The sequence below is a fragment of the Salvia splendens genome, chromosome 1 (assembly GCF_004379255.2).
Source record: "Salvia splendens isolate huo1 chromosome 1, SspV2, whole genome shotgun sequence".
Taxonomy (NCBI): Eukaryota; Viridiplantae; Streptophyta; class Magnoliopsida; order Lamiales; family Lamiaceae; genus Salvia; species Salvia splendens.
Genome location: NC_056032.1, coordinates 39803084 through 39825140, shown reverse-complemented (window position 1 = coordinate 39825140; position 22057 = coordinate 39803084). Strand labels below are relative to the sequence as shown.

Here is a 22057-nt window from a genome sequence, read left to right as displayed (position 1 = left end):
GTCTTGGTAGCGCTCCGGCTGTTTGATGTCCTTTCTCGGTCTCAGCTTCCTTGTCGTGATCTCCGTAGCTACTTCTCGCAGCGGATTCTCCAGCTGTGGGGTTGGAATCAGAGCTTCCTCATTGTGTGATGACGATGACGATGGCGTCGGAGATGTTCCAGCCAAGTTATCGTCGACCATTCCTTCCGGCTCATGTGTTTCGGTTGAAGGCGTAACAACTCCCCCCTCCTTGGAAGCTTCCTTGTCCTCAAGGGAGATTGTGGGATAACGTTTCCTCAATTCTTCAAACGGTTCCCAAGAAGGTGAGTCCGACCCATCCGACCATCGAACCAAAACGTGCTCAACCGCTGCTCCTTGATGCCACAATATCTTAGAGTCTAGGATCGCCACCGGTTGGGCAACCGGCCTGTTGCCCACGAAGTGCTCTGGCAGGGGGACGATCGGGTCGTCCTTAACGAATGCGCGTAGGAGACTCACATGAAATACGTCGTGAATACGACTCCCCTCAGGTAAGCGCAGTTTATAAGCCACTGGTCCAATACGTTTCAGCACCTCGAATGGACTGTAGAAGCGTCGCGCTAGTTTAGAAGAAATTGGTTTAGCCACGGAATGTTGGCGATATGGTTGCAACTTTAACCACACAAAATCGCCTACGTCGAATTCAACGTGCCGTCGGTGTTTATTTGCTGCGGCGGTCATCCTCTGCTGCGCGCGGGACAGATTCTCGTGCAATTCAGTGAGCAGTTCTCCGAGTTGCTTAATCAGCTCGGCGACGTTGGGGGGTGTTTTCGCCGATGGGGAAGACGCCACTAACAGTGGGGGGTCCCGCCCGTACAACGCCTTAAACGGGGATGTACCGAGGCCAGCATGATGAAAACAATTGAGCGCTAACTCCGCCCATGGCAGAAAATTATACCAAGTAGATGGTCTATCTGAAGTGAATGCTCGTAAATATTGCTCCAAGCCCTTGTTCCGAATCTCCGTCTGGCCATCCGATTGGGGGTGGTAGGCAGTGGTGAAATTTAATTTAGTCCCACTGAGTCGCAAAATCTCCTCCCAAACTGCATTAAGAAATACCGAGTCCCTGTCCGAAACCAAAGTTTTGGGGAACCCATGGTGGCGAACAACCGTATTCACGAACAAATGGGCTACCCGTAGAGCATCGAATTTAGTAGGCAGGGCCGCAAAGTGAGCATATTTAGAAAGTCTGTCGACCACCACCATAATCGTCGTGTACCCTCGCGAATGTGGAAGACCTGTGATAAAATCCATGGACACATCATCCCACACCTGCGATGGTACGGGTAACGGTTGCAGGAGTCCTGCGGGTTTCTGCGTCGAGTATTTGGTAGCCTGGCACACTGCACATGCATCGACAAAGGCCTTGACCTCCTTCCTCATCTTCGGCCAATAAAACCCAGCTGACAACAAACGGAAGGTGCGCTCGTGCCCCGGGTGACCTGCCATGGGCGTACAATGATGTTCTTCTAGAAGGACACGTTTCAATTTGGATGAGCGGCTGACCAACAAACGGCGATTAAAATAAATCAACCCGTCCACGATGGAGAACTGAGCAGGGGCCTTCCCGGCCTTAATCGCCGATGCGAGCTCCACCAAGTCGGGTTCGGACGTCGCCTTCTGCCGCAAGGTCTCCATCAGTTTCGGGACTGGGTGCGCTACTGCCGTCAAGCACTCTGCCTCCGCCACCGGGTCCCCACCGTCTTCGGTCACGCCTTCCCCCACAGACGGGGCCTGCAGCGGCTGGTCCGCGTCCTCTCGCCGAGACAGCGCATCCGCTGCTCGGTTTAACGCCCCCTTTTTATATTCGATGCGAAAACTGTACCCCATCAACTTCCGGACATATAACTGCTAATCCGGAGTTTGGACAACCTGCTGAAGCAGCTCCTTTAAGGACTTCTAATCGCTACGGATAACAAATTCATGGCCTAGCAAATATTGGCGCCACTTTTGAACTGCCTCCACGATCGCGTAGAGCTCTTTATGGTATGTCGACGCAACTCTGCGCCGGGGACCCAACTTTCGACTGAAATAGGCAATTGGGTGGCCTTCCTGAATTAACACTGCCCCAATCCCTGTGTCGGATGCATCTGTTTCGACATAGAAGGTTTTGGAGAAATCCGGAAGGCGTAGAACCGGGGTCGACGTCATAGCTGATTTTAAGGCCTGAAACGCGTCCGTCGCCGTCTGTGTCCACACAAACGCCTCCTTTTTCAGTAATTCAGTTAACGGGCTTGCAATGGTCGCGTAGTGAGCAACAAACCGTCTGTAATACCCCGTGAGGCCCAAAAATCCCCGGAGCTGTCTCACGTTTCGCGGCTGGGGCCAAGCTGTCATCGCCTCTGTTTTCTGGGAATCTGCGTTGAGCGTGCCATCTGTAATCACATGCTCTAGGTACTCAACAGTTGTGCAGCAGAAAGAACACTTCGACAACTTCACATAAAATTTGTGCTCATTAAGGAGCGATAGTACCTGTGATAAGTGCTCGTAGTGGTCGGCCAGCGTAGGACTGTACACCAAGATGTCGTCGAAACACACAATGACGCATCGTCGCAGGAGCGGCTGAAAAATGGTGTTCATTGCCGCTTGAAAGGTAGATAGTGCGTTCGTCAATCCGAATGGCATTACCAAGAACTCAAAATGCCCGTCGTGAGTTCTGAAAGCCGTCTTGAAAATATCAGACCCTTGCATTCTGATCTGATGGTAGCCCGAGCGTAAATCCAGCTTCGTGAAAAATTTCACACACCCCAATTCATCAAAGAGTTCATCCGCGGTCGGGATCGGAAACTGATCAGGGACCGTCGCCATGTTCAAGGCTAGAAAATCTATGCAAAAACGGAAAGTACCATCCTTCTTCCGAATCAACAACACTGGGGAGGAAAACGGGCTCTGGCTACGCTGGATTATGCCTTGGGATAACATATCCTTTACCTGTCGTTCGATCTCATTTTTCTGAAAGTAGGGGTAGCGGTACGGGCGAACGTTAACAGGTCTCGTGCCCGGCAGCAAGTGAATGCGGTGATCAAAATCTCTAGGAGGGGGCATACCCGTTGGCATCCCGAACACACCACTGTGAAGTTCAAGCACCCTACAGCACTCTTCAGGTATGTCCGGAGGAAATTCTGATTCGGCCGCTGCATTGGACGATGCGCTGTCCTCAGGATCCAGAGCTATGATTTCGTAGAACTCGTGTTCCGCAGAGACGGAGGCTAGTAACGCCAAAGAGTGTAGGGAGATCTGCAGCGGCCCTGGCACCCGACCCTGTAAAATTACGGACTTGTTATTCCGTTGAAACTCCAATGTTTTCCCAACAAAATCCACGGATATACGGCCAGGGATTCCAACCAATCCATCCCGAGAATCACGTCCCACCCGTGGACGTCCAGAATGTGCAAATCCGTCAAGAATTCAGTCCCCTGTATAAATAATTTTGTTCGCCTGGAGATGTGGGAACAAATAAGTGACGCTCCATTCCCCACATACACTCGGAATGGGTGAATTCGTGACAATTGCAGCTGCAGGTTCTCCGTGAAACGGGAATGTAGGAAGCTGTGCGTACTGCCGGTATCAATCAGAATGCGAACCCGAGTAGTCCCCAGATCTCTCATGACTTGAAACGGGACTGATCGCTTGCCCCCCGTGAGGGAATGGAGATGGGAGATGTCCTCTGTAATTAGTTCCTCATCAATCGGGGGACTCTCCTGTCCCATACCCGACTCTTCCCCAATCGTCATCCCCGGCATAACACAAAAACCGTGTTGCGCACACGTGACCCGGCGTGTATTTTTCCGGGCAATGCCAGCACAAGCCCTTGCACGACCGCTCTGATTTTTCAGCAAACACACGAATCGGGGTAAAACGGGGGCGCTCCAACTCCTGGGGTTGCTTGCCCGCTTTCACTCCCTGAGAAGCACTATTATCCGAGGCAGAGGACGACGGAGCCAGCTGTCGGACTTCCTTACTCGGCCACTGCCTCCGCTGTGCCGATGACGTCTGTTGGAAGCGATGTTCCTGATTAGCAGCCAAACGTAAGGCCAAAGCCATGGCCTCGGCCAATGATTGCGGTTGCTGCAGCTCTACCTTATCCTGAATAGGCATTTTAAGGCCCTCGATGAATACCGGGATCAAGATGTAATCCGGTACCCCCTCCACTCGATTCAGATACTTCTCAAACGTGTCGTGATACTCTGCCACGGTCCCCGTCTGCACCAATTTTGCCAAAGGACCAATATAATTCCGAAAACTTTGCGGGTCAAACCTGTGACGCACATCCTCCAAGAACTCGGCCCACGTGACGTAGCGATTGTTGTTTCTGTAATTGAATATCCATTCTGCAGCCGGAGGGTCAAACAACATAACCGCGTAGTGTAGCCGATCCTCGTCGGGCATCATGATATGATCGAAGTAGTACTCCACACGAGAAATCCAATTCGTGGCGTCCGAACCATCAAAGTGGGGGGCACGCATTTTTACCCCTTGATGTAAATCAGAGCTAAACTGGTATGTAGAACGCTCTCGCTGAATCGGTGGATCCCAACATGAGGTGCGGCGGCGGTGATCACGCCATCCCCTTTGGCGCATGGCCGATGGGTCCCAGTTCGATACCCGTCGAGGTTGATAGGGCACCATTCTATTATCTGAAACTCCCTCGTATTGCCAATCACCTCCCCTCCGTCCGTCTTCCCGGCGTGGAAAAGCCCCCCGACGGCCTCCCCTCGCCCCTCTCCTTTCACGAAAACCGAATCCCCTGTTTCGCGAGTTTGAATCTCGTTGCATCACTTCGGTTCCCCTATACTCCGCGTAATCGCGATCGTCCGAGTCGTAATCATCGTCAGGTGGTTCGATGTCACGGTTCTGCGGAAACTCCAGGCTATTCACACGGACCTCTAGTTGATCAAACCTCGCCATAATGCGATCGAAACCCTGGGTAAGGGGGTCGATCGACCCTGCTTCTGTGCGCTGGTGCGCGGCTGGGGACGGGTCCCCCCTCGGTGGCAGACGTGGTTGATCTCCTATATCCCGTCGATTCCCCACTGGCGGTCGACGTACCGCCCCGAGGACCAATTCCTGCGCATTCCCTCCTGTCAAAATAGGTTGTGAGCGTTGTATGTCGTCCATTCCATCCATGAGTTCGAGATGAAGCACCAGTTGTTAAGATGACAATTCCATTAACGAAGAAATTCTGTCACGAATCAATCAACACACGAATCCGGCGTCCCGGGCTTTGGGATCGGCGGCGGCAAACTCGAAGGCTGGCGCGGAGATCGTTCTCCGTCGGCAGCGGCTTGGTTCAATTGTGTATTGCACAAGATATGTGGGCAAAATAATTCTTCATTAATTGATTGAAAGAATAATGGGAAGCCCTATTTATATTAATCTAGACCCTAGGGTTGGTTTGACTTAATCCTATACATCGGGAAAGAACCAACAAATAAAACCCGACGGAGCTTATAAAGCGCTTGACTCATTAATTGGTCAAAAAGGAAATAAACAAAAACAATATAAAAATAAATAATTTAAAGAAAACGTAAGGCATAAGTAAAAGACTCTGTCTCCTCTCCGGCGTTCCGTCGAACAACTGGGGGTCGCTACTTGGACACGAAGTCTTGGTAGCGCTCCGGCTGTTTGATGTCCTTTCTCGGTCTCAGCTTCCTTGTCGTGATCTCCGTAGCTACTTCTCGCAGCGGATTCTCCAGCTGTGGGGTTGGAATCAGAGCTTCCTCATTGTGTGATGACGATGACGATGGCGTCGGAGATGTTCCAGCCAAGTTATCGTCGACCATTCCTTCCGGCTCATGTGTTTCGGTTGAAGGCGTAACAGACGCCCAATCGCCCCATGCGCGATTGGGCTAGTTTTTATTCCGTTAATTTTTTTAAAAAAAATCATAAAATATTGAAAATAATGCGAAAAATAAAAAATTTCTGATTCCCAAAATTATAGCCGTTTTAAACCGTTTTTCAAATTTTTTTTGTTTTTTTTTTATTTTTATCCCAAAATCATCTATAAATCCCACATTCATCATCCGTTTTTTACATCAAATTATCTCTCACTCATACTTCTCTCATATTTTTTCATACAATTCACCTTCATCTTCACCTCTCACTCAAACACTCTCTCTAAGTTCGGCCACGAGTAATGGGTTTTTTGAATTTTATGAATTTAATCATATGGTTTTTAACTTTTAGGATTTTAATTATGTAATTTTTAATTTTTTAGTAATTTGTAACAGTATTTCGGGTATTTTGATGCATTTTAATATTGTGAAAATGTTTTTAGTAGTTGAAGTATTTAAATTGAATAAAGAATGGTGGGACTCTTAGTGTAAGAGCATGCTCTTATGGAAGAACATGGACGTTGATGATGTGCTCTTGCGGAAGAGCAGATAATTAAAAATGAATAAAAGAGTGTCCGGGCCACATCCGTACTCTTGCGGAAGAACATGGATGTGGATGCTCTAAGCTTCATTGCCTTAATAATTAATTGAGAATTTAGATACTAGTCCTAGTCTCCTACCAATACCATAATATATTTGCCATAATATGGTTTAATTAATAATTTTATATTCTTTGTATGTTTAATTAATTGTAAAAGTTGCTAGTACTTTTTTACCTTATACTAGCAATTTTAGCTTAAAGTTACAGGATTTGATTTTTTTTAATTTGAAAAAAATTAATTTTAGCTTAAAGTTACAGGATTTGATTTTTTAATTTGAAAAAATAATTTTAATTTTTTTCAATTACCACCATGGGTTTATCAATCAAGTTGTCATGCCTTTGTATATGTATCTTCATTCGATTTAGGTTACAGTGTGACATATTACTCCTAATAAATAGTAGATTAAAGTCATTAAACTATAAATATTCATTGTTATCATTGTAAAAATAAAAGATAGTAATACTAATTAATTAAAATAAAAGGATGAAAAACACTCAATTAAAAAAATATAAAAAAATACTTTTCCTAGAATTTTATTTATTACATTCAAATATTGTGTTACTATGAAACTCTTAGGCTTGACTTGGTATTAAATTTTTTGGTCATGAATGCATATATTTTGCCAAGTGCCAACAATTAACAGTTACTATTCTCTTATTCCCTTTGTCTCATGGTACATAGATATCATTTCATTTTAGTCTATTGCATAAAAACTTAATATATAACATATATTTTCTTCCCCCACTTGATACAAAACAATATTTTCCTAAAATCTGGTATCTCGAGTGTGAGGTCATCTGCAATGCTGTCTCTTATCCGTCTCTTAACCGTCCCTTAAATTACTATTCATGGGCCCCACTGTACTTTTTCACTACATCTCTTAACTAAGGGACGGAACCTGCAACCCTCCATCTCTTATCCGTCCCTTAACCATCTCTTAAATTACTATTCATTCAATTTAATTTTTTATTTTTATTTCCAACCAAATTCAATTAATAAAAACACACTTCGTTAAATAAAATAAAATTACAACATAAAATAAAAATACAACTTAAAATTCAAAAAAATAAAAAATACATAATTAAAATCCTAAAAATATAAAAATTACATAATTTAAAATACAATTTTATAGAAAATAAAAAAAACTACTCCGCCGGTGAATCATCTCCCGAAGGCGGTGGAGGTGCACTGAAGCCACCTGGAGGCGGAATACCAAGTAGTCTTGCCATAAACTCAATTCTGGCAAGATAGGCTTGGTATTGGGGATGCGCCATGCAGGAAGTGTCCGCCATTGTGGCGGACATGTACATGGACATTAGGGAGTTCGAGGTTGCCCCCGAGCCCGAGCCGCCTGGCTTGATTCGGCTCGGCCCCTCCTCCCTCTAGCCGCCGCCAGAGTTTCTGTCGCCGGACATTTTGTGATGAGAGGTTAGATGAAAATTGGAGAGGAAATGAAGATGATTTGGGAAGAATAGATGTGTATTTGTGTGTGAAATGAGGATGAATTATGAGTATTTATAGAGCAAAAAAAATAAAAAATAAATAAAAAAAGAAAAAACGGTAATATTAATGGTAATATTATCGGTAATATTACCGTTTTTCATTTTTTAAAATTTTTTTAATTCGATTTTTTAAAAAAATGATTTATTGCGTCAGCGTGACGATGTCCACTCGCGGGCCGGCGAGTGGGCGTCACGCATGGCGCCAGAGCGCGCCACGTCACGCTGGCGTGTGGCGAGACGTCTCGCCATCCGTCTCGGCGGGACGGAACGCTCGGCGGGCTGGGGACGAGACGGGACGCTGCAACGCATCACCACGCCGTCTCGTCCCGGCGTGACGGATTACCGGCCATCCGCGTGATGCGTTGCGGGTGGCCTGATATTATTACCTCATGAAGGGAAGGAATACATAATTTTTTAATTAGCTATGAATCAAGAAAACTAATGCGAATTTTAAAGCAAATAATTAAGTGAGAAATAACAACAAAAAAAAATTGTTTTATCCCAGTACATATTTTTTTCAAAAAAATATTTTAATTATATAGTAGTTGTGATACTACTTCCGAATACGATGGATATTATTCTAGATTAACTCTTGATAGAAAATACACCCGCAAACTGTTTAAACAGATTTGATGCTAACCGAATATTCCTGCAAGTCAAACTTCCGAGCGGAAGACTTGGCCGTCGGTGGAGATGTGCAGTAGTAGGAGTACTTAATTATTTCTTCAAATCACACTACCCAGGATAGAGTAATTAATATACCAAACTAAATTTAAATGCATAACCAATACTCCATCCCATAATAATTATCGCTCTTTCAATTTCGATCTGTCCCACAATAATTGCCACACTTCATTTTTACCATAAATAGTAACTAGGTCTCATATTCCACTAGCATATTTCACTCACATTTTATTATAAAATCAATATAAAAAAGCGGGTCTCACGTTCCACTAACTTTTCTAACCAATTTTTCTTTACATTTCTTAAAACTCTCTTGCCCACAATAAGAGTGATAATTATTGTGGAACGGAGGGAGTACAAAATTTAAGTCACGGGATCTTATAATTTAATGGTCAATAACTTATCATGTGAGAGAGAATTTTTTTGAAAATTAATACTACTAATAATTTGTTGAGGGTTATATTAGACAATAAAGTATGTTATTAGTTATAATAAGTCCTATTATTATGACAATTTATGTATAATAATGCAAATTCAATGTTATAATATACTCCCTCCGTCCCATGTTACTCGCACTTTTCATTTTAGGCCGTAAATTTGTGATTGATTTTTTAGTGTAATTAAATTAGAATTTTAAGTGTAATGAGACATCACTTAATACATGAGCTCTTAACTTAAACTAACATATTAATTAAATGTATTAATTCTAACTCTTAAACTATAAATAGTGTAAGGAGTTTGTGACTAGCAGAAAAGCAACAGTGCAAGTAACATGGGACGGAGGAAGTACTATAAATGCAACCCCAACCAGTGGCGGACACACAACCAAGGGAGGAAGGGCTTAAGCCCTTCCCAAATTATATTTTTTTTATATTTTATACTTCAAAAAATTTTAAAATGTCTGAAAAAATATTTTTAGCTCTCACCAAACTACTGTATCTGAAGTCTAAAATGTAAAAGATTGAATAAGAAGGAGGGGCTAAAACTTGAAATTGTAGAAGAAAGTTTTTAAAAAATGGATATCGTTGCCGCTTGAAGAAGATGATGAGATAAGCAAGGCTAATTAAATTAATAATAATAGTATAATTTGCAAATGTCAAGTCCCCTACCTATAGGATACACCCATACCACGTGTTCTACATTTATTAGTACGTTTTAGTGTTTTACAATTGTTTCATTGTTGCACTGTATTTTAAAAATATTAGTCCATATGTCCTAACTAAGTTGAGACAAAACTTTTGGATACGGAGATTAAGAAATTGTGTTGAAAAGTATGAGATAAGGAATAAAGTAGGAAATATAAATGAAAAGTAAAGTAGATAATGGATTAAAGTAAGACTGATTGAATATTTTATTTTTTGTTAGAAAAAGAAATAACTCAACTTAGTTAGGACATCTGAGGAATACGACTCAACTTAGTTGGGACTAAAAGAGTACATGTTTTCACTACTCTTATTAAATACAGTTAAATATAGTAAGTTCAAATATTTATCTTTTGATTCATTAGTCATTTTAAAATTTTGATAACCTTTTTATCATATAGTATATTATTAATGGCGTGGATTCCATCCACTGCAACTAATACTATTTCAACTAGTTTATCAATTTATGTTTCATACTATATCAATTTCATTATAAAACCCGTGTCGCTGCAGAAATCTCTATTTTTAAATGACAGAAGAAGTATATACTCCCTCTGTCCCTAAAGAATATGTAATTTGGATTCGGCATGGATTTTAATGCAAAATTAGTAAAGTAAGAGAGATATAGAAAGAAAAAACAATTAAAGTATTGTTAGTGAAGAGCCCAACTCATTAGAGATAAAAGTGTTTCCAAAATTAGAAAATATATATTCTTGTGGGATTAGCTAAAAAGGAAATAGTACATATTCTTATGGGACGAAAGGAGTATTAATTAAAAAAAATACTGTACAGCCCCTCCCAGAAAATATTTCTGCGTCCGCCACTGACCCCAACCTTATATCAACCTTATCCATTACTTATGCAGTTGTTTTTTGTCGGTTATCTTGTCATACTCCATCTCCTCAAAATTTTCAAAAATCATTAAAGTCATAAACTTAATTTCACAATTGGACAACTTTTCAACACTCAATTGCTTATATAAAATAGACCAAAATGAGAGTTTCACACGAACTTTCTTATCCTTAGTTTTTCTATGGGACCAATTTATTAGGATTTTTCTTATCCTTAGTTTTTGAATGGGACCAATTTATTAGGATTTCCATTTATCATGATTGGATTACAACTCTATAACTAATCTGAAACTGTAGAGTTTAAATCTATTAGGTCTAGCAATTTATATATTTGAGATAACCTATGTTGTGAATTAAATGTCTTTTGTACTGTGTCGTCAACGAATATATTTGAGACTTACAATTGTATAAGTCATTCTTTCTCCATCCAATACTAGAGGCGCTGGCCGAAGGGAATGTATTTTCCCACTAGACCACTAAAGAATAATGACTTACGAAAATGGAAAGTGAACATATATTACTCCTCAATTTCCTCATAGTTGAGTCATTTTTTTCTATCTTGAGAATTTTCTTCATAGTTGAGTCATTTCCATATATATTAACATTTTTTCTCATCTTACTTTACTTTATCTTACTTTATTCACATTCTATTTTATTCTCTTTACTTTTTTATCTCTCTTTTTTTATCTATTTATTTAACACATTCAACATTCATTTATTGAACTCCATGCCAAAAAAATATGTCTCAATTATGAGGGAATGGAAGGAGTATATAGGATATACTCCCTTTATTCAACTATAGTGCATATTTTGTTAATGTCTTATTCTGATTATTACATTTTCTGAAATGGAAACATCTTTATTTCTACTTAATCATTTATCTTATTATATTCATTATCTACTCATTTTTTTTATTTTAATATATTTAACTGTTAATATATCTTTATTATTTGAAAATCTTTTATCCTGCACTATGCGCGGGTGATAACATAATGTATTATCTCAAAGAAATTTTATACTACTACTATTTATTAACTGCTTGATATTTAAAAAAAGTATATCAATCTACTATTAAAATTTTTTGACCTTTTGATAGTAGACAACATAAATTTTAATAAAAAAATTAGTAAAATATGAGAAAAAAATTATTGTAGGGGCATAAATAGAAGAGAGGGCGAGAAAAAAAATCATCCCCCATTTTTAGTCTAGTTTGTGTTGGGCACAAGTTTTAAGAAATGTATAAAAAATTGAGTTGAAAAAGTTAATGGAATATAAGTCTCATTTTTATATGTTAGTTGTATAATAAAATCTAAGTGAAATGAGTTAGTGGAATATGAGGTCTACTTACCATTTATGGTAAAAAAAGGGAAAGTAGACAATAAATAGGGGACGGAGGGACGAAAAAAACTAAAGTAAAACAAAATGGAGTATAGAGGGAGTAGATTACTTGTTGTGGATGAAGGTAGTAGAATTTTGCACTCACAATTTTAATTAAAAAGCCAATTATTTTTATAGACGGATCGAATGAAAAATAATTTCTGATTGTAGACAAAGATAGGAGTATAAATCTAGAGTCAATTGTCTAAAATAAAATGAATCAAGTGAGATTTTAAATTATAGAAGTCTCAAAACAGTAAATTGAAATATTATTTTGTTGACGAAGGAAATTATAATATAGAATAGGGGTCCTGTTAGGTTGTGATTTTTTAGCTTAATTGGGAATTGAGATGCATTTTCAGTCACTCATCGTTCGAAATGTCAGCTGCAAGTAGATTATGTCAACTCGAGGTATTATCGTCAATAGCCTGCACATCAAATGTCAATAGCCTGCACATCAAATGTAACAACTTATAGGTGATATTATATGTGTATAGTTGACATGAATTGTATAACTAATTGACAAAAAAATTTTAAAAAAAATTTAAAAATTAAAATAAAATTAAAATTAAAATAAAATAAAATTACATTAAAAAATATTTAAATTAAAAAAGTATTTATTGAATAAAATGTATCATAAAATTATCATTCTGCCCTTTCATAATTAATTAATCTAAAAATATTTCCATGTGGCAAATTTTGGACCACTCATTTTTATCCACTCATTTAATAAAAATGAGTGGCTGATAATGCATCTCAATTATCAATTATGCTACAAAATCTTAATTGATTACAACCCTATAGAATAGTTTAAAGTTTGTAATTATTGTTCAAATATAACTAACAAAATAGAACGGAGTAATTATGTAGCTAGGGTTCAAATATCACTCCTCAAGCCTCAGTTCAGATAAATATATGAAGTTAATTTAAAAAAAAAAAAAAGCCTCAGTTCAGACATTTCATTACTTTTCCCGACAACCAATAAATGATGTATGTTTAACAAAATTTATGACGTCATAATCAAGTCAAATTTGACTGATCAAATTAGAAAATATTTCAATATTTATGCATTTCTGGAGGTAAAATATTTAATTTGATTTTTAAAATATTAAATTAATTTTAAAAATATTTAATTTGATAAGCATAGACAATCAAATGTCCAAATGTCCAAATGTGGAGTCTCTGGCACTCTGTCACGTTTTTTTAATTTCTACATTAAAATAACGAGTAAGCGTATTTTTATTTAATTAAGAAAACTACTGCTTATAAACACATAATTAACACGGGTTCATGTTAGGTTGAGATTTTTAGACCTAATTGAGAACTAAGATGTATTTTCAGCCATTCATTCATAATTATTAAGCGATGTCAACTACGGAGACATTATGTCAACTAGGGGGCATAATTGTCATTTTCGCGCGATATCAACTATAGAGACATTATGTTAACTACGATGTCAACAACAAACGTTATTTATGTCAACTATTATGTCAACAACAACATTTTACAAATAATTAATGTCAACAACAAATATTTTCATGTCAACGACCTATATTATTTATGTCAACAACAACGTTTTACATATAATATATGTAGATATATGTAGTTGACATTATATGTATATAGATGACATGGATTATATATGTAATTGACATGGATTATACACATAGTTGACATTATATGTGTATAGTTGATATGGATTGTATATGTAGTTGACATAGATTATATATGTAATTGATATTATATGTGCGTAGTGGACATTAAAAAAGGGAGATAGCTAAATCTTGAATCTAACTTTTAGCAACTAATTCTCAATTGGGGAATATCACAAAACCCCTAGAGTTCATTATGATTAAGCTTGATTCCCCAATCCAACCCACGTATACTTGGGGTATTTGTAATTGGAAAGCTGTGAAAATTGAAAATAAAAATTGGGGAAAAGTAGGGCGGATCATTTGTGCTCTCCAACGCTGCTATTCATACTCGGATTCTCTTCGCTGGCGAATTTGAGCTCACGATCGGCGCCTCTCCACCGAGCGGATCCAATCATACAGAGCTTCCTCGATTTCTCCAACCAGAATCCGTTCATCGGAAAATTGATGGATTCTTCGGGGTAGGTGTAGGGAGATTTGATAGATGCCGGCGGAGGTAGTTAGGTAGTAATCGGGGAGAAGTCGAAGGCTAATGCATTTATGAGAGTAGTAACGAGTCGGTTGTGGATCTATGCTGCCGGTGAAGTAGGAAGTGGAAAGGAAAGGTAGAGGACCGTCGTTGTAACGGGGAAGTATGGATGAACAATGTTTGGTGTAGGAGTGCTGCTCATCAGTAAGCAAAAACGCATTATAGCAGCAGAACAAGGGTTGAAAGTTTACTACCTCTGCAAATAACGACACTATTTCAGTAGAAGAGAGAAATTGCTGCTCTTTACCAATGGCCAATCAAATATGAGATATTGCCGGCGACACAGCAGTGGAGAGAGAAATTGACGGAGGAAATGGGGAAAGTGAGAAAAGTTAGGGCGGCTATGAGTTATCGAGGCAGTAATCAACGGCGTTGGGGCAGCACAGACAAGGGGCTGGCGGCTCCGGCGGATTCGACGGCGGCGACGAATGGAATGGCAACTGAAATTACAATTATTCCCTTTCATAATTAATTAATCCTAAAATAAATTTCATAGGGCAAATTCTGAACCACTCATGGCTGATAATTCATCTTAATTCTCAATTAGGCGAAAAAATTTTACCTGATCACCACCATAATTTACACTTAACATATGTGGTAGTGTATACTATATGCATAATGGAGTTTGGTTCGTTGAGTTGTGTTGGAACATGTGGGCAACATCAGTGTTTGGTTGGATTAGTTGGAAGCATGTTTTATTGGTTTGCATGACATATTTATCCCTAACACATTACATTAATTTCCAATTTGCCCTTTATCAAAAGTAGCATTTATAATTTGGATCTACCCCAAATTTTTCACTACCGCCTTCTCTAAAATCTGCTTAGCAGTCCCGCCAAAAGAAGACGCCCAACACCTCTTGGCCGGCAAATAATCACCGTCGAGCACAAGCCGACGTCTTTGACTGGGCACACGACCAAGGTAAATTTGCTTACTAATTCTCGTTGCATTTTTATATTGCTTAATCAGTCATCGTCGGCTCCAGCGTATGTTCATAAATCGTCACGCCTTCCAAAGTCGTTTATGATTCATTGTCAACTGGTGCTAATTGAAATGTCATCGAAAACCGCATCAGGAATTGGATGGCAAAAGTCGAATGGGGTGGCCTGCACATCGGGAGATGTTTAGGAATCGAGGAACAGGTTGCCATGTTTTAGCTGCTTTTGTGGTAATGTATGACTATGATCTGAATTAGGACATTTGGATGGCTTAGTCCATTGATATTTTGGCGAAATGTATGAAACTTAATTGTATGTAATGTATGACTTGTCAAATCATTTTTAATCGAAGTTTAGGATGAAAAAAGCTATTTATCCGCTTAGATTATCATTTTATAAGGTAAAAGTATCATTTTATTAAACAAAAATGTCATTTTATACACCAAAAATACCTATCATTCTATCGGCTGAAAGTATCATTCTATCGGCTGAAAGTATCATTCTATAGGCTGAAAGTATCATTCTATTGGGCAAAAGTATCATTTTATCAGTTTTATGTCATTTTGTCACGTTAAAGTATCATTTTTCAGCTTATATGCAATTTCTTTCAGCTTATAATATTTTGTGTTGGTTGTAGTTTTAGTTTATTTTATTATTTGATTTGATTAGCCGTGAGTTTAGATATGAAAGCTGAAAAATTATTCATTTTATGTACAAATCACAAATAGACATCAAAAACGGGAATAACATAATAGAATTTAGTAACAATCCTAATTACAATTGAACTGTAGAACCTGCACCAAATAAAACACCATATAATTCAAATCTAATCTCATTTGCATGTCTAATCAAATTGGGGGTCATTCATAGATGTTGCAGACAACAACCATCTACCCACGACGGAGAGCGTCGAGCTCGAATGTCTACGCAACAACAAAAATGGTTGGATTTACTGACCTGTATGGAGTTTTCTTTGCAGCTATGATGTATTTGCTGCGTTTTTGCAGTGGCCTTCGAGCAACAATGAGGATGGAGAGAGAGGGTAAAAGGGGAAGAAGAGGGGGAGTCTTTTTCAAACAATGAAACTCTGTCTCACTAAACCTTCTTTTTTGGGGTTAGAGTTACCAATTGAATATGAGTAGCTAACATTAATTTCAAACGGGCCGTGTTTTTTCAAACGGGCTTGATAAAAAACAACAAATGCAAACAAACGATGGTTAGAAAGGTCCACGTCAGCATTTTCCATCCTTTTCCTATTCTACTCATCTAATCAAACGAGCCCTAAGATATACTCCTTCAATTTTAAATAAAAGCCACTCCTGTCATAAAATCGTGGTATAGTCAAAATTGGGTTTTAAAAAATTACATATTGTACACTCCATATAATTGATTCGAGAATTTATCAAGAATGACTTTTCAACGAAGACGCGTTCATTTAACGCATTCACAAAAAATCTACATTTGCAGATACACATTGATTCGTATGACTCATATTTTTTGGGGAGACCTTATTTTTTTCCTAAAATCATGGAACTATATGTAACGTGGAGAAACTACAGATTAACCTGGAGAAACTACTAGATGGATAGATTCTATGCGAACATAAATCCTGACTAAATAGATGATTACGATTAACGTTCATATTGAGCAATGCATCTTTGTTTATACTTTATAGGAGTATAATATAGTGCATATAATATATACGCAATTGCATTATGAAAGTACCTTTTAAATACCACAGTAACACATCATTTATGATACTACAACGACTTCCAGTAAATCCCAAAAAAGTTGTTGAATTATAGTGAAAAACTTCGCATAAAATTAGCACTGACAAATCAGTTTCATGAGTACATTTTAAGTTTTGTTAACAATCTTTTAAAATAAATTCGGATTAATTGCGGTATATATATATATATATCTTTGGAGATTTTTAATTTTAAGCTTTTAAAAAAAAATAGCCATTCATATTAGTTAAAGAAAAAGTTAAAATAAATAATCAGCCATTTTGGAAGTATTCGAGCGATTACAGAAAGGGCCAGCCCAGCTTAAAGCCCAAATCTATATTATGGGCCATGTTGTTTCAACCCAAATCCCGCCAACTTCTCTCAATATAAACCCCTCAAATGGAACTTTTTTTCCCTCCATCTCCCCCCACCTCACGCACACGCTCACGCAGTGTGTTGCAGAAACTCTCCGCAAAAGTTTTATTGATTGGAAATCGGTTTGATCTCGAAATTCTGTTTTCGAAGTTCAACGGATTTGAATCTGCGAGTTCGCGCCGAAGTTGGATTGCCGATCTAAAAAATGAAAATGAAGATCAACAAAGCTTGCGACCTCAGCTCCATCTCTGTTCTTCCTCCTCAATCTAGGTTTGTTTTCTTCTTCAGTTTGCTTGTGTTTGTGTACTTACTCTAATTTTTGGAATTAATGTTTAGATTTGGATGAGTATCTATGGAATGCACGTCGTAGTGATAAGGAAATGTGAAAGTCGAGTAAATCAATGCATAATTTGTGACAAAATTGGTGGAAATGCTAAAAACGTTACAATGAAATACTGCTTCGATGTTGATTTTTATCCCGTGGTGTTTTTCCTACATTGTACTATCAATTAGGAGATCGAGTGGAGTTTCCAGTGGATTAGAGTCTTCTTCTATCTTCGGGAGAAGTCAAACAGCATCACAGCTTCGACCACAACAACCTCAGCTGTCACTTTCACAGGGATTTTCTTCTCAGCATGGCCTATTTTCTCAGTTTTCACAGAATTCTCAAGATGAAGTCCTGACTAATGAGGTGATGATGCATACGATGTTTGCTATTTTTTTATATTTAGCCACATATATGCATGTTTGTATACTATACTTACACTTAGTTGTGTGGTTTAGATTAGAATGTCAGAGAGGATACTCTCTCTGAGATAGTTTAAAATCAGTGTATTCAAATATATTTGAATACACCTTTTTAGCTATTTTGGCTCTGTTATTTTTATTCACTTGCTAAGTTCCTTTGATTTTGAAATATAGAAAATAGGATCTCAAGATAGAGAGAGTTCAGCGCGGAGGACAAGCTGCTTGCCTCTAGTTGATTCTGCACGAGATGAGAATCAGATGATTGCATCTAGAACCAATCACTTGATGCGCAAGTGGTCTGGTCAAGAATACAAATGTAAGACTTGCACCTTGACTATTAATTGCTACCTGGAGGTAGAAATCATTTAGCTGGCTAAAGCATTCTTTAGTAGTTTAAAACATTTGATCAAGAAGTTGTCCTGGAGTTGCAAGTTAGATAGAGAAAGTAATAATAACTCCATGAAAATCTGAAATACTTTAATTTTGAATTTTAGGTGGAGCCTTTCTGGAAACAAAGTTAAACCATTTCTTAATTAGATTAGTAACGATGAACCAATAACAAAAACTTTAGTCCTTGACTCCTTGTCTTGTTAGAATTAGTTGCTGAACTTCCTATATAAACAGGTCATATTAACGAAGAGCTCGAACACAGAATTGGAACGATAGAAAATTCATTGAGCAGGCTTGGACTGATCTTGGACTCTCTTCAAGGTGACATCATGCAAGTAAACAAGGGCACAAAAGAAGTAGCATTAGAGAGTAAGTATACCAGATCTTCTCTTGTCGTTATAGAAACTAAATGCTTCCATGTTAAAGGTTTTATTTAGAGAAAAATCCATAAGCTTCCTTCTCTGAATTCCAGAAATTTGGCATGTGAAGTGATCGTCTTAAGTCTCTAAGAGCTACCTGATTGTTAGTTGAGTAAAATTTGTCATGGCTTCACTTTGTAGAATTTGATAAAGGATAAATTATGGAATTTAAAGAGTCAGCTTTGTTATTAATAATCAGCTCGTAATTCATATTCATTACCTGTTTGTCATGCCTGTTCAGCAAAAGACATGCGGCAGAAATTGAACTCCAATGATGACTCACTGTAGCTGCTGGTAAGAAGTTTTCAGCATACTCTCAGAAAAACTTGTACTTTCATAAAGGACATGCTATTGAACTTTAAGCATGTTGAATTATAATTACCAGAACAAAGGGCAAGAAGCCATCAAGAGTTGCCTGGACATGGGCTTAAAATCTCTGTATGATCAACTTAAGCAGTTAATGAACCAAGAAAATTCAGGGTTGACAAAGTCATCTCTGTCAGATCTATCTGAGAAAATTGACAGTCAAATGGTGAAATTACAAAACGATCTGCACAAGGATTTCTGCAAAGAAATACAGGCATGTTTATGTAAAGCACTCTATTGTATATCTTAAAAGGACTGGGGTTAACTTTTATATAGATGGGGTCAAGTGGTGCTGCCCTCTATATCAGATTTAATTGATCATATATATTGTTCATATCTTGTAGGCATTTTCTTGCAGCATGAAGATGATCACTCAAAAACAAGTAACTTCCTCAACAAACAGGTCAAAAGCACTTTTCTCTGCAACTGTAAGCCCTTCAAGTATTCATTAAGTGCTTGAGGTATCTTAAATTGCCATTAGAAAACTTCAACATTTTTATTATGCTTGCGTAGGCTGTCCCCTGTCGCCCTTCTCCTCAGGAAGTTCCTTTTCCAGACAAGTACGTATCAGGCTTCTTTTGACTGGAACTGGTGTATAATCTTGTATCTTCCTCTTCAATAATACATACATATTTGCTGAATTTTCTCCAAATGCTAGAGTTTTGATTTTACAGACAGATTAGAGTTTATACTTTGTGGTATTAAGTCTTCTGGACCATGCATTTTGTGTTTTCATCCCAACAGTGTCCTAGTAAAAGTGGTGCGATGACAACAGCAATTAAGTGTGATTATACTCATTCAAAGCTAAAAACAACATTTCAATGATAACATAAAGTCTGGCAGAATGCTTAAACAATAATTATGTACGTAGAAGCTGGCCATATTTTCTTATTGAGTCTTGACATGCCTGTATGACTATCACCCATCTGCATTTATGGCCTAGAATATATCAAAGTCTGAATCCCTGCCTTAGTTTCTAGATTATATGGAGTACCTGTTTTAAATCTTCTCTTTGATTCATTTCCTTATTCTTTTTCAAGCTTGCTTCCATATTTCGTACGGACTGTAATTTTCCTTGGTTGCAGTACAACAGGGCATTTAAAAACACAGCAAACAACTCTACCACCAAAGATCAAATTGGGAGGCTGGACATCAGTAAAGCCAGAACTTACATCCCCTAAAGCTGGAAAATATAATAAGAGAAGTGAACAAAAAAAGGTTGTAAGATTGGTAACTTTTAATGCCTTTACTTATTTTCTTTTCCGTGTGCTTGTAAGATTTACCTATACCTTTAGGAGGTGTTTGGTTTGCAAGATTGTATCCTGTATTAAATTTGTAGTGTGTTTGGTTCATGAGATTCGATCCCACAATTCAATCTTAGGTGGATAATTATGAGATAATTAGTATTACCTAACCCCCTATGACTAAAATAATCTCACAACTCAATCCTAGATTGTATATTAGTATTATTTTATCTAGGAAACCGAACACCACCTTAAGGTATATGTAAGCTTAATCGGCATAGGTTGCTAGTATTAGTCGACTATATGCTCTGCAGTAGTCTCAGATACACCTTATTCGCAGTCTGCATGTACATGTGCAAAATACTTGATGGGCAATAATTAATGAATACTGATATGGTAACAGGAATGCAATATTGTTATTGAATCGGATGAGGAAATTGATGTTGGTTTTTCCTGCTTGTTCAAGGAAAAGGGAATAGGTAATATTTCAGTGGATTCATCCAACTATAGTTTAAGAGATTCTGTTTGCTGCATAATTTTATCTACTCAGCACATTTATAATATACTCATTCTAAAGTCTTATGATATACACAGAGTAGCTTTTATAGCCGAAACGAAGACTTTTTGACAGTCAGTGCTATATGAGTAGTCTGCAAAAAATCCACAAAAATCATGTTAACATTCATCATAAATACATGATTTTATGAAGTTGTAATATAAATTCATTGATCGTCATTGTGCATTAACCATTTCAGTGGCGATCCCGATTCCAACTGTGACTTCTTTTTTCTTGTTTTAGAAATAGATAAATATTCAATAGATGAAGTCAAAAATGAAACTGCGCGTATCCTTAGGAAAGCCCGGAGGAGAAAGAGAAAACATTGCAACACCATTATCATAGACTGAAGGTATTCATTGCTACTACTATTAGACAGCTCTCATTTGTAGCTCATAAAATTATCCATTGCTTGACTAATATTCAGCTATTACTTGCAAAAGAAGCTTTGATATCTAGTTCATCATTTCTTTGTGTAGAGCCGTTAACCAAAATTTGCATCTGACTAATGTGCTAGTGTGGTTTTTTCAGTTAAGAATACTGAAGGAGCTCAAACAATGTCGGTGGAGTCTCAAGATATTTCTGACAAGGCAAATGGTTCTCGGTCAGAGCCCTAAAAATAAATAAAGATTATTTCTCAACAGCAGGTATGCTCGCCCCTCATATTCCATGATGGACATACCTTGTATCCCACTGCATCATCTCTCATTCAATATTTTGGTAGTTTGAAACTCTTGAGGAAATCATTTATGTATAATCGTGACCCTTAGTTTGATCTTTATTCCTTTGCCGTAAAGGTATAGTTTTCATCAAGAATTGATTCTTCCACCTCTGATTTAATGTTACCATAGCTGGATAGAATCCCATCCCTTGCTAAGATCACAAAGCAAATGTGCCCTTGGAAACAGTCTGACAACAACACACGCACACGTTTGTGAATTTTCTTTTTTCGTGGAGAAGCATAATTCAATTTTATCTCTTTGAATATAGGCAAGTCAAAAGAGGGAAAAAGTTGCAAATGCCACGTTCAGGTTAGGCTAGTGAAGACTTTAGTTCATCACATATAATTTGATGCATAGTCATTGTTAGCTGGAAAGTGTGGTA

At 38.0% G+C, this 22057-nt stretch overlaps 1 pseudogene; it reads left to right on the top strand.

Moving 5' to 3' along the window:
* Positions 1-17295: 17295 nt before the first annotated feature.
* On the top strand, positions 17296-21788 carry LOC121750571 (annotated as a pseudogene).
* Positions 21789-22057: the final 269 nt, after the last annotated feature.